A 12872-nucleotide genomic window follows, 5' to 3' on the forward strand; every position below is an offset into this window, starting at 1 on the left:
AGCAGGTCTCTAGAGCAGAAAAATTGATCTTGAGGATCTGACATTTATGCTACACACATTTCAAAAGTTTTAGATTAAATTAACTTAGGTTCCATAGGTGAGAGTACACTCAGTGTTCTCCCAGGCTTCAGTTGCCTCATTTAGTTGAACTGGAAGGTATTGGGTGCTCTCTGAGACCTTTTTGTTGTACAAACAGGGGTATGATACATGGAGAGAGAGGAAAATACACATGAAAATCACATTCCTGATACCAAAACACTTGCATTCAGCGTTGGCTTGATTTGAGTTGTTTCTTGACTGAAGACATAAAGTCTCAAGATCAAAATAATTGATTAAAAAGGGAGACTAAAAAAATAGCCATTTGATTTTCAGATTATGAAATTTTACTCAGAATTACTAGACAATTATTTCTGTAATAGTTTCAGATTCTCTTTGATTAATGTAGAGTATTTTTACTAGAGGTGCTGGTAACACGTATGTTGGGTGTATGTATTCCCCCTTAATGGAGAAATCTAAGGATGATGTCAGATGGGAGTGCTCTTCAAGGCACGTGAGCAGTGAAATCTGTTAACAAAGGAACTGAGTTTGTTTGGATATTGAGAAGTATTTCTTTTATTGAGATGAAGTTGTTGTTTGTAGTGTGAAGAAGTAGGCTAAGAAATACTCAGTTTGAAACTTTATTATAGAAGTATTGGTCATACTGTTTAACTTTCTTCTTGACCTAAAACATTATGATCCCATTTCTCAGCTTCAGTCTAATCTGACAGTAGTGGAGGTATTTCAAACGTTCTAAGTCCCTACAAGTTTGTGAAAGTGTGACCTTGGGTAGAAGTACCAGCTGTCTGAATGGGGGAAAGGCTGCAACTGAGCCCTTGCTGGACAACATAGAATCCACACTGAAGGAAACCAGGAACCTAGGACCTTATTAGGTACAGGAACAGCCACTCAAACATAACAAAGTGCTCATCAATTGTTATGTTAAACATGAAAATTTAATTTACATTAGGATTTTTCTTTTCATCTTTTACTGTGAAAAACTAAACTTAGGAAGCTGAAATTGAGGCTTTGTATTACTGAGTAGGTTATCTCTTCTCATTGGTTGAAATGAAAGCAAGAGTGTTGCATTTTACTGTTCTGTAACTTCTAGTCTATTTGGTTTTGGTGATTCACTGAAGAAAATAAGCAGGAGAAAGATAATGTAATTCCTGAAGCCATGTGTATAGAACATGACCAGAAATTAGGAGCTTCAGTGATGCTATAACTGAAATTTGCAGTTGCCGAGAGATGCTGGTTGATGCTATTGCGGGCTTGCTGTTTCTTTTATCTGCATATAGCAGCAATGTTCATTTGAAAAGGAGTGTTTAATGTCATCAGCAGTCACTTGACAAACTCTGCTCTGCATGAATCTCAGAGTCAGTTTTAGGAACAGCAGGTTAAATGTTCACATTTGTACAAGTAAATGGATAGTACCAATTTTCCAGAACCCATGTAGTTGGAAGAGGTTTGCATCCTGCTTCTACAAGAAGAATTCCAGCCACCAGAAGTTTCCTACATTGATTTAATTGGGAAATATCTTATTCAGACATCTTTATCTAGTTTCCCTAACAATAGTTGGCTGCTTTCCCTTACTCATGAAAACACAAATTCACTGAAAAATGGTAGCACAGAAATAAGGAGAATGACTTCTGGTTGAAATGACATTGTATGTGCAGCTCAATTTATTAAATGCTCTGATATGTTGATTTAGAAAGCTGAAAAGAACATCTCCTGTAATAAAGTATGTCCTTACAATGTAGCATTAAAAGTGTCTGCCCAGTTGGGGAAAATACATTTCTACTAACACAAGGTTGCCTTCCCAAACACATGCCTGTGTATTTTCTATCACAGTACAGGAACAGATGAAGTGGATTTATTTAATTTTTTCTTTTCAGCATAAACCCTCAAGATCTCAACTTTCACCCATTTTTTAGAAGTTACCATCTGTAAGGGAATTAATTTTTAAGTGTTGTTAATTTTATAATTTCTCAACTACCAGGTGGCTCACATTACAGTGTGGTTTTTTTTTTTTTTTTGGGTTTTTTTTTTTTTTTTTTATTCTTTCACTAAAATACTTTCTCATTTGAGTATCAGTCTGAAAATTATACCCAGGTCTGAATAGATATATAAATATAAGAAAGTTATAACTGCCTAATGCTTGAAATTGGCATCAGTTTAGAGTGGTTTGGACTGTGTGTCATAAACCCCTTAATGATAACAAGCATCTAGGGGTCCTAATTCTCATGTACCTTATCCTAGGTTTGTATCAGCTCCCTGACTGGTGTAGAATAACTTCTGATTTATAGATACCAGATTTATGGCTTCTGTGGATTATCTTAATTTAGTTTAATTAAAATGAAATTAATCAAAACCAATTCAGGAAATGTTTTATCAAAATACTACTTGCACAGTATTTTTCTGTATTGTGGACAGATACTCTGAGGACATTAGGAATTCCTTCCGATACCGTGTGTGCATACAAGGACATGCAGCTCAGCTGATTTAGTCTTAGTTGTAATGAAAAAAAAAAAAAATCCCATTACTAACAGTTTTCAAGGTTTTATGTATTTAAGCAATTCTCTAGAATCTAGCGATGCCATTTTTTATTAAGGGCTTATTTTTATTAAGTATCCCATTATCCTTTCAGTAGTTGCAGGCAAGAATCATTATCTTCACTTTAGAAAACTGACACAGATATTACAATTTCCTGAGGAGCAGAGAACTATATTCTTTATTAGAATTCCCTTCTTGATTAAATAATATGAGATGCTAAATGTTCTTATTTGTAGGCTCAGTATGTTTAAAAGTTAAATGTTCTTTAAGGATTGTCCACTGTTTGTAAACAATCAATCCCATCCATACATACTAAGGAAAAAAACCCTAAGCACTGGATTGTATGGAGTGTCATAAAAAGGTGACTTTCCAAAACTCTGCCTTGGGTGGTAAGGTGATGCGCAGCACTAGATGTAACGATGTCTCCCTTGCAAACACCAGAAACATATGCTTTATATATAGAACATCACAACAAAAAAAGGATAAAATAAAAATGAGGAGTAATTTTTGGTCTCCAATGACAGTCATGGCATAGAGTGCTAAATGACCTTAGGAAAATCCAACTGTCTAAAATCCAATTGCTACATTCTGTAAAATTCTCACTGAAAACAGTTGAGCTGTTTAGTGAAAGAGACAGAGCAATGGAAAGAGATGAGATTTAGAATAGCTGAAACGTGATAGACTTGACAGACTTCTGTTTATGTTTAATCCACAGAAATATAGATTAAAGTATTTCTTTATACAAATATAATGGAATGTAAAATATTTTATTTCACTTTTTAAAAAACTTGTAGGGCCTGTATACAATGCCTGTAAACTATGTTCATTTCGTGTTTTAGTCTATGTCGTGGTTTGTAATTTACTGGCAGTGGTGGGCCTTTGATTAAGAAATGTGTCTACAGAATGGGTATTTGCAGATCTGATGTTGCCTCATTTTCTCAGATCTTTCTATACCTTATTTCCCCCTAAATCTGTGGAAAAATTTTTTCAGAGTTTTGAAAATGCTAATAAGTGATATATATTATATGCAGTAAATTCTGCAGTCCTGTGTCACGTGCTGCTGTTGTTACACCTATTGAATAATCAAGATCTGGAACAGTCATATGCAGATTTTTGAGCAATGTAAAGATACATTTTTTTTCACTGTATAACAACATCCCACAGTGCTCAATAGTTGACCTATTATTTTATTCAGCTTAAATCAAGAGTTTAAACCAGCAAGGCTATTTTGCTCATAAATTTTGTATAATTTAAATACGTCTTTTTTGTAATTCCATGGAGGTTTTTAATTTTGTATGAATGAAGAAAAACTTCCAGAAAGCAAATATTAGTGATTAAATGCAAATATTATGCTCTAAAATTTTCAGTGAAACTATGAGTTTTTCCTTAGTTGAAGAGGGAGAATGATAGAGATAAGATTTAATACAGTTAACATGTGAAAGACAGATATCCATGATTTCTAATCTCTAGATATGAATTCAGATACAAGTTTGGTTTTTTACCTGCAAGTGTAAAGGACAGATAAGCACGTTTTTATCAGTGAATTTGGCTTAATTGCTTTCTGATGGTATCTAATACTAGTGCTTAAACAATTACATTTCTATTAAAAAGTAAGTCGTAATCTCAGGCCTTTAACTTTCAACTTTGAAAAAAACAGATTAACTTTTTTTTTATTTTAATCTTTGAAATCTGTGTTGTAGTAAATGAAGGCCACAGTCATACAGTGGTTATATTTAGAAGTGTTTGGTGGTGTGGGTTTTTTTTTTTTTTTTAATTTAAAGAGGAAGAGAGATATATAATCCTTTCTGCTATGTATTTATTTAAGAATTTCAGTTTTTCTTTTCAGATATATTTACTGGTGCTAATTACTATTGCTCTAAATACATGTTGGCAGAAATGGAAGAGTTTTGCCACGTATATGATAATCCAAGAATAAAAAAATCACCAAATTAGCAGTATGCTTGCAGAGAATGTGAGAACAATAAGTTTGAGTCCTCACCTTGTCTATTCTAGATCAGTCATGAACCCCATTCTTTGTATTTTGGGTGAATGTCTGAAGTTTCAGGTTTGCATCTATGATGTGGTCAGTGATGGCGAAAATGCAAATCACCTAAGTTTTGTGCAAAAAGAGAATGGAAAAATCTCTGAGGTGTCAGAAAGCTCCCAGAAGGCTTCCAGGCCTCCCTGAGTATACAGGGAAGCTCATGGTGTGGTTAATACCACCCTAATGACTGATCAGCCCATGGAGCCTATTCCTACCGCCTTAGCCGCGGTTGTGATAACTCAGAAGTAAAAGGACCAATAGAGCAAGGAATGTTGAAATATTTGTCTTTTTCCTTTTCTCCTATCTACTAAATCAGAAAACAGGAAAAAAAAATTATGAAGGCATTTTATCCCAGTCATTTATTAGTCAAGCAGTGGGGAGATCTTTTTTGTTCCCTTGTATTTTTTAGGGTTGAAGCATGCCCTGTATATCTAGCAGACCCCAGAATAGTGGGTTTTAATTGAAGGATTCTGGAACTTTATAAACAAAGTTAACCCATTTCTTTGTACCGCTGTGATTCAGTTAGAAAAACTAGGATTGGAAATGATGAGCAAGTAGTTAAAGTAACTGTGCAATAAAAAGAAATATCTCCGTCATTGTTACTCTTGTGAATCAAGGTTATCATAAAGAAAAAATAATTGCATTAAAATCTCAGCTATTACATTTAGGAAATAATCTTACAACAAAAGAGGAGGAAACAGTAAAGAGTCTGTGGTGCAGGTCCAATTTACTACACAGTCCCTGGAAAACAGCTTAGGGTTTTCTTAAGCTTATATTGAGGCACTTTTTTTCAACCCCAGAGTACAATGTAGCACGAGTATAATGCTAACTAACAACCTGGGCATTATAAAATTTGGAATCTGCTTGCCACTGCATAATTTCACACAGCAAAAGGAAATCAAGAGGGATTAATTCAGTCTCTTAAACATAAAAGGTTGTTCTAAAGGTCCCCTGTCAGCCAGTCTTATTCTTTACCTATGGGTGATGGCGGCAAGAAAAAACCACCTGGCTACCTTCCTTTCACAGCCCTGTGGACTTTTTGATGTTGCACCTATGTATCCCCATAAAATAGCATGTGTTAAGCAAACAAAATCTAATGTATTAGGATCTGCTAGGCTTTGTTTTAGGTTATTCATGGGAAACCATGGTAGAAAATCCCAACCCAACCAGCCCTTCCATTCTTTGAAAGGTTTGCTGGTAGCAGGCCTTGCCTTTTCTGGTTTCTAATGTGAACCAGAAATCTCACACTTACTGTAATTTCGTCTACTTAAAACCAGCTGCCACACACTAATATGAGCTTCATGTAGATAAAAAGGTGTCCAGATTGGTAGAACCCTAACTCTCTGGTTACTTTACTTCTCAGGCAGAATCCTGAGGCACAGCATAACCTGAAAACACTTTTCACTGAAACAGCACATATTTTGCTAAAAAAAAAAAGGTCTTATTGGCCATTATAAGCATTATTTCTACTGCTTAGCTGTGAGATCTACACAGGTACTCCTAAAAATCAGCAGTTTTGTTTTACTTATGGAAGTAAGTAATTCTATAGCTGGTTGTCCTGGCAAATAGCCACTAAATTCTATATGAGAGTAGGAAGATGAACTAATTTTACATGCATATAGGGGGCCTAGTTTTACCAAATAGTTTTATGTAACATTCCTTTTTTTCCCATAATATCAATGACAAAGGCAATAAATATTGAAGTCTGTTCTTCATCAATTTTATAGTAAACTTATCACTATGTGATAGACTATGCACTCAGCTAGCTAATAATTGTATCAGAAAATTAATTCAAGGAGGGCACCAATCCAACAGACCTTGCCTTTTGTGTATGTTTTTGGTCTGATTACTGAATTTGCAGAAATAACTGAGTTATTGTCTTCATGTGGATAGCAGGAATTCACAGAACATAAATATTGCTATGTACATAGCTATATATATGGCAATTGCTATATATTGTGTGGTATTTCAAGTCTACTTGAAAAATGATTACATGTTATCAGACCGCTTACACTGTTATGCAGAAAATCAAATTAATAAAGGAAGCTGGTCTGCCTTAGAACTGCCGAGTTATTTCAGTTATTCTCTGTTAATTTGGAACTTCACGCATCATTTGGACTTGATTTTTATATTACTGGAGTACAATGACCTTCCAAACTAAGATCTAGCCTGGCTGCCATCTCCATAGCAAACACCCTGGTACACATTTTCCTATACAGAGAACACAAAATAGGTGAGTATTATCCCCCACTTAACTAAAGAAAGCCTGAAGTGTCTCATAGTTCTTCATGGTTTCTATGGAAATCTCTTACACAACTAGAAAGGGAAATCTGGATTTTCTCAATCATTGGCCCATTCTTTATAGACAGAGAATGTTTTTGGTTTTTGGGTTGTTTTTCAGTCCATTCTGAGTGATGCTCTTCCCTTGTCAGTGTCTCTGAAAATCTCTAGATTTGCTTTCTTGGTTTTTATAGCAGTGGAGCAGATTGACTGTTTAAAGTCTCTAACAGCAGACTAGGAAGCAGAAGATGCTCTCTCTCTGCAGGGACAGGTTCGTATCTTGGGCCATGAGGAAACACGTGCAAAAGAATATCCATTGGTTATTGGTCCTTGTCTTTTACGAACAAGATTGAAGCATTGTTCTTCTGTTTCCTTGATTGTTTTTCCACTGAACTTACAAGAATCTCTGGTTTTCAGCTTTCAAAGAATGACTTGCTTATCAGTGGTGGCAACAAAAAACCAGCAGCTTCTTCAAGAGTCCTGAAATAAGATGTAATTACTTCCACTGAAAGTAATATTTTGCATTTCACTTCGGACATTTTAATGTTAAGTGTTGTGTCAATACCATATGTTCTCCAGCATTTCTGATTGTGTTCTTGTTTACCTGGATGATGGGACTCTCAGGCAAATAAGTTAATTGCAAGGGTATATGAAGAACTATAACCTGGGGAAAGGATTATACATTTATTAGTAATATGATCATTAGTCATTTTTCTACAGTTTCTCTTAACTTGAACTGATACTAAAATTAGTACAATGCCAAAAGGAGGTCAAAATGACTACTGCAGGAAAATAGTTCCTTTGTTTTTAGTTAGACATACTTTAAATGCTAATAGTGTCAATTCATTTGATTTACTTTATGCAGTTGGCAGCTAAACAACTTTAGAGGCTCCAAAGTTCAATTTTCTGCAAACAGGCAAGTGGCCTAGAGACCATCTTCAGTGTGATTAAAAATGCATTTTAATTCCTAGAGCAGTTGGGTAGAAATAACTGTAATATAATAAAAGTCTTTTTTAACAGGTGGTGGACACAGGTTTGTTGAAAAGGTATTTTTTAAGGGTAGTGGAGTTGCAATTTTTTTTGGTACATTTATTTCCTAGTGTGGACTGCAGATAAAAAACAGTTCTCTTGCATGATTTCAAACAAACCATATTCCATAAAGAAGCTTTGTTTTTGCTTCTGTATGTTGTGACAGTTCTTTTACAATGTTTTCTATTACACCCTTAAGCATTGTCACTTGATTGTTGTAATGTTAACTACCTCTGAAAGTTTCCTCTAGCCCTTCTTAAGAATATGAGTAATTGTAAATGCATCAAAATTACTTATGTGCATTGATTTAAAATAAATAAACTTGACCCAGGAATTAAACAACAATGAAATATAAAATAATGAAGCTAAAAGGCTTTTTTTTCTTGGGTTAATTGTGTATGTTTTGCTCACAGTGAAACATTTTTTACAGCAACAGTAGTGTCAAATTTATGGTACTAACGATGTCATCTCTTGAGGGAATATAGTAGCTTAGACTGAAAGAGTTTCTTTTCCTCCTAAATAGGGTGCTTTGCTTTACACAGGAATTCAGGTCATCCCTATGATTGTATAGTACAGGGGTGCAGATGTCCTCCCTGTCTGATTCCCTTAACTGTGTGTCTGTGTAACTGATGGATTTATGGTATAAAAGATATTATTATGAACTCACTGAAATGAGTGAGTCTACATGGGAAGTCAATCTTTCTCAATAAGTTGTCAAATGGTCCATGGACATTAAATCCTGTCTTTTGGATATAAACACTAGAATGGCCCTTCAGGCTCTCTAAACTTCAAGTCTTTCAAGGCACCTAGACCATTTATTTGTATGTAATATAGGACCCTCTTTGTTCACATGACTGAGCTGTCTAAAGTGGCTCCAGTGGATGATTCCATGAATATTTTTCTTCAGTGATGTGAGTTCCTGAGAAAAATCCTTTGTCCTTTCTTTCTGCAGGATCTCCCTTAGCTGGTTCTCCTCACTTGGCTGATGACTCTGGTGTCCTCCTTGTTTCTTCCCCCTGCCTCTGCCCTCATTGCCTTGGAGTCATGTGTGATTTCCTTTCCATGTTCACAGTAATCAATCTGCACTCTCCTTTCCTTTGAGGAAATCTTGCCCTCACAAAGATTTAAGAATAGAAAATAATGACTTTTTGCATAATAATATAGCTTGTAATTGTTAATACTGCTTTTATCAGGACTTCTCTCAGAGCAGATCTTTCCTGCTCAGGACACAATATGCTGCCTAAAGGATGGATGAAGCATGCACAAGGATCAAGTTGGTTTTCCTTGCTTAATGTCAATATTTGATTAGCATTTGACAAAATAAATATATGTAAATTAAACATCTGACTTTATTTTCAAGATCATAGTATCCCTGACTGCAGACTTTCACAAAACCTCTTAGTGGGACTGGAGTAGACATACTCCTACTGTAAAAATCATGTCTGCAGAATTGAACAGTTCTGGCAAAGATTTTAAGGAAACAGGATGTATACAATGGAACCGTAGGAAAGATTTTTTTTAAATCCTGGGTGTAGGGGAAGGGCAAGGGGAAGGAAGCATAAAGCTATTCTTCCAATATTTTTTAATTTAACATTTATATCATAGAACTGTTTGGAATTCCATCAGGGCAGCTTTCTGCTATGGACAGATTTTTCTGTTATTTAAACAAAGAAATTTGGTGCCCTAATACCTGTGAAGTACAGTGTCTTGATATCTCCACTCGGGTTTGTGGGAATGCACCTTTGTATAAAGCAATATGGGTCAGGTATTGCTGTTATGTTTTTTAATATGGTGTTGTGAGAAGATGGTCAGCATACTATTCTTCTCACTCGCTGAATTCAAAAGCTTAAATAGTACTCTAATTGGTTTACTAGTGAGGTCTCTGAGGATCCTGAGACATTTGGCTATGTAATATGGCACCGAGAAAGATGCCAAAAGGATTGAACATTGTTTTGTTTCCAGGCTCTGATATTAGTGGTCCCTATTCAAATATGTTGTGGCATGGAAATGTTCTGCTTGATAGGGGTTTACAGAAATCAAAAATTAGATAATTTCTTGAAACTGCTGTAAATTACACTGGGTACAGAGTAGATGATATATAGGGAGCACAATGCTATTTGAAGTTAAATTTCCATTCCACTGAACCCATCCTGGACAAGCTTCCAATAATGGATTGAAGTGAGAGAGATGTGTGTAAATTGTAGTTTCCCAAAGACATGTGAGATTTAGACAAACTTTAGGCCAGTCTTTGCCCCCTTTAATATGTCTCTTTTTATGTCCTTGGGAGTAATGGAAAGTCATCCCATTTATTTGCATTTTTATCTCCCAGCAACATTTCCCTTGATTCTCTACTGCCTACAAGATACTGCTTTCTGTAATAATAATTTTGCAGCTTCCACTAGCAGACACATATGCTATTGCTTCCAATCTCTCATCTAAAATCACTGACTGACAGGTCTGACAGAAACAAATAGCAGGTGCATTGATAGATATTGTGTTTGGATTTGCTTTAAAGTGCTTTACCTCCCCTTCTCTTGTTTTTTTTTTTTTTTTTTTTTTTTTTTTCCTGGCTCAGCACCTTTTTCTATATTATATAATAATTCCAGTTTGCTTGGTATGTGATCATGGGTCACTATGCTAATATGATCACAGCTGTGGATATAATGTCATGTTATTTCCTCTGGAATATTGTGTGCTTCTGCTTTTTAAAATAATATACCTCTGTATCACATCCCTTTAATTCCTTTACAAAGGAATATTTTTCAGTATTCTTTCCTTACAATATGGCAGGATAGACCAACATCATGCCAAATGGCTTCCAGATCTCTTGTTATTTTAATTCTCTTGTTAATACATGCACTTTTGTAGATGCCAGTAGATCCCATCTGTGCCCTGGTTGAAATACTACGAATGACGCAGATGAAAACTACATATTAGCAGAAATACCTGAGGAAACTTGGGCAGATTGCCTTGTACAGTCTGCTGGCTTCTTGTTCCAGCTGGACAAACCACAAGGATCCTTTGCTTCAGAGTTTGCCTCTTCTCTGCATCAGCTTAGAGTTCAGATTTGGGAAGATCAGAGTTGTTAGTATTTGTCCACTTTTTGAAGATTCTTTGCTTCTCATCACATAAAAGCTTGCTTGTATATTTGCTTGTACCCTTTATTAATGAAGGAAGTATAATTGTATCAGAGATACTTTATGTTGAATTCAAACTCCAAAGGTAGGTAGGTATGTGAGGCATGAACCAGTTACTCTTAGGCTGAACTAAGTCAAGGAAATAGGCCTTTTTTATTTTTTTTGATGCAGTTACTAAAATCCATCTAAAATTATAAAAATACATATAAAAGAATTACTAAGAATGGTATTAATGTTATCTAATTATGCAGTACTTTTATTGCAACAGCTGGTGAAACATCTTATCTGGAATTAAGGATTAGTATCTCCATTTCGAAGAAGGGGAAATTGAAGCAGAGCATTTAACTGATTTCTTCAGATGACAGAATAAATCAATGATAACTAGTAAATGTAGATACCAATCCAACACAGAGGCCTGTCTCTGTGTTACTGGGATTCCTGTTAGGGGAAATCGGCCATAGTATGAAAGTGAAATCTTGTAATTTTTTAATGCTTAGAAGTAATCATGGGCTTAGCACCTTCATGAGAGAAAGAAGAAAGGAACTGGAATATGCACCTTGGTCCAAGACAAGAAGATTCTCTTTAAGTATACTATATATTCATGGTGAATTTGCAGTTTTCTGATGTGAGTGTCCATTTGGGAATCTGTCTGTATGTGATGTCTTATCTTGATCCTCCTTGTCACACCCTCAACAAAAAGCAGGAGCTGCATGAGGGTGATGCTTGTGAGTTGATTCAGTTCAAATTGCCATCAATGAGGAAGTTACACTCCCGTATTTTTCATTGCCATTACACTGATGGATTACCTTCTGCTCACATATGCGAAAAGGTTATTTCAGAAAGAGGCCATTTTTTTTCCCTAGATGCGTAACAGTACCAGTTATACCAGATGTATACCATACGTAACAAATTACAAGAGTAATATGTAACAAGTATTACTCTTCACCATAATCATCACTATTAATCTGTGGATTTTTGATTTGTGAGAGAAATTGGTTTGAATTGTGATTTGAAATAATACAATCCTTTCCTGTAACAGAGGGGAGGCTGCAGAGGAGGTTGAGGAGGCTTGGTGGTTTGGTGTTGTTTTACTCCTGCTTTTCATCTTTTCTAGGGCCTGGCATGCCTTTGCTTTTTCGATTTTAAGGATCATTTACTACTCAAAGTGTTAGAAATATTAGTTTTAAAACCTAGAGGTAAGAGGCTAAGCAAATGTAGCAGATGGTTTATGTTGTCCTGTCAGAATCAGGTGAAGGGGAGATGAAATGGAAGAACCAAAACACTTTTCTTGAGAGTGGAGAGCCTGCTGAAGTGGGAATGTCTGTCTGCCCCATAGCAGCTTCACTGTCAGCCTTCTCCCTTTAGGGTGGCAGATCCATGAGGAAATTAGATAGGTCAGTGTATGAAAAGGTAACAGTGTTTTTTAACAATGAAGAAAGGAGTCTGAAAATTTGTTGATGGTGGGGGGGTGTGGCATGGAGAAGAAGGAGGCATGAAGTTTAGATAAAGATCAAAGTTTATGTACTTTCTCAGTTCTCTGAATTTGCTGAACTCACTAGCAGGTCATCTGTCACCCTCTGCTTTAGTCTGTTTCTAGGAGCTTTCATTGGTACGGATAGAAGTTATGTTAACAAAGATGGCAACACTAAACCCTTTTCTAAGAAAGAAAATTCACTCTGAGAAGAAGTTGTGGGAAAGTTTGGAGTAACTGGCTCTGTTGGAGAGTCAGGGAAGAGAATATTTCACTTCCTACTTTGAGACTTCCAGGGGGACCTGCTTCATTATTAGTAACG

The sequence above is a fragment of the Hirundo rustica genome, chromosome 5 (genome assembly GCF_015227805.2).
Source record: "Hirundo rustica isolate bHirRus1 chromosome 5, bHirRus1.pri.v3, whole genome shotgun sequence".
Classification (NCBI taxonomy): Eukaryota; Metazoa; Chordata; class Aves; order Passeriformes; family Hirundinidae; genus Hirundo; species Hirundo rustica.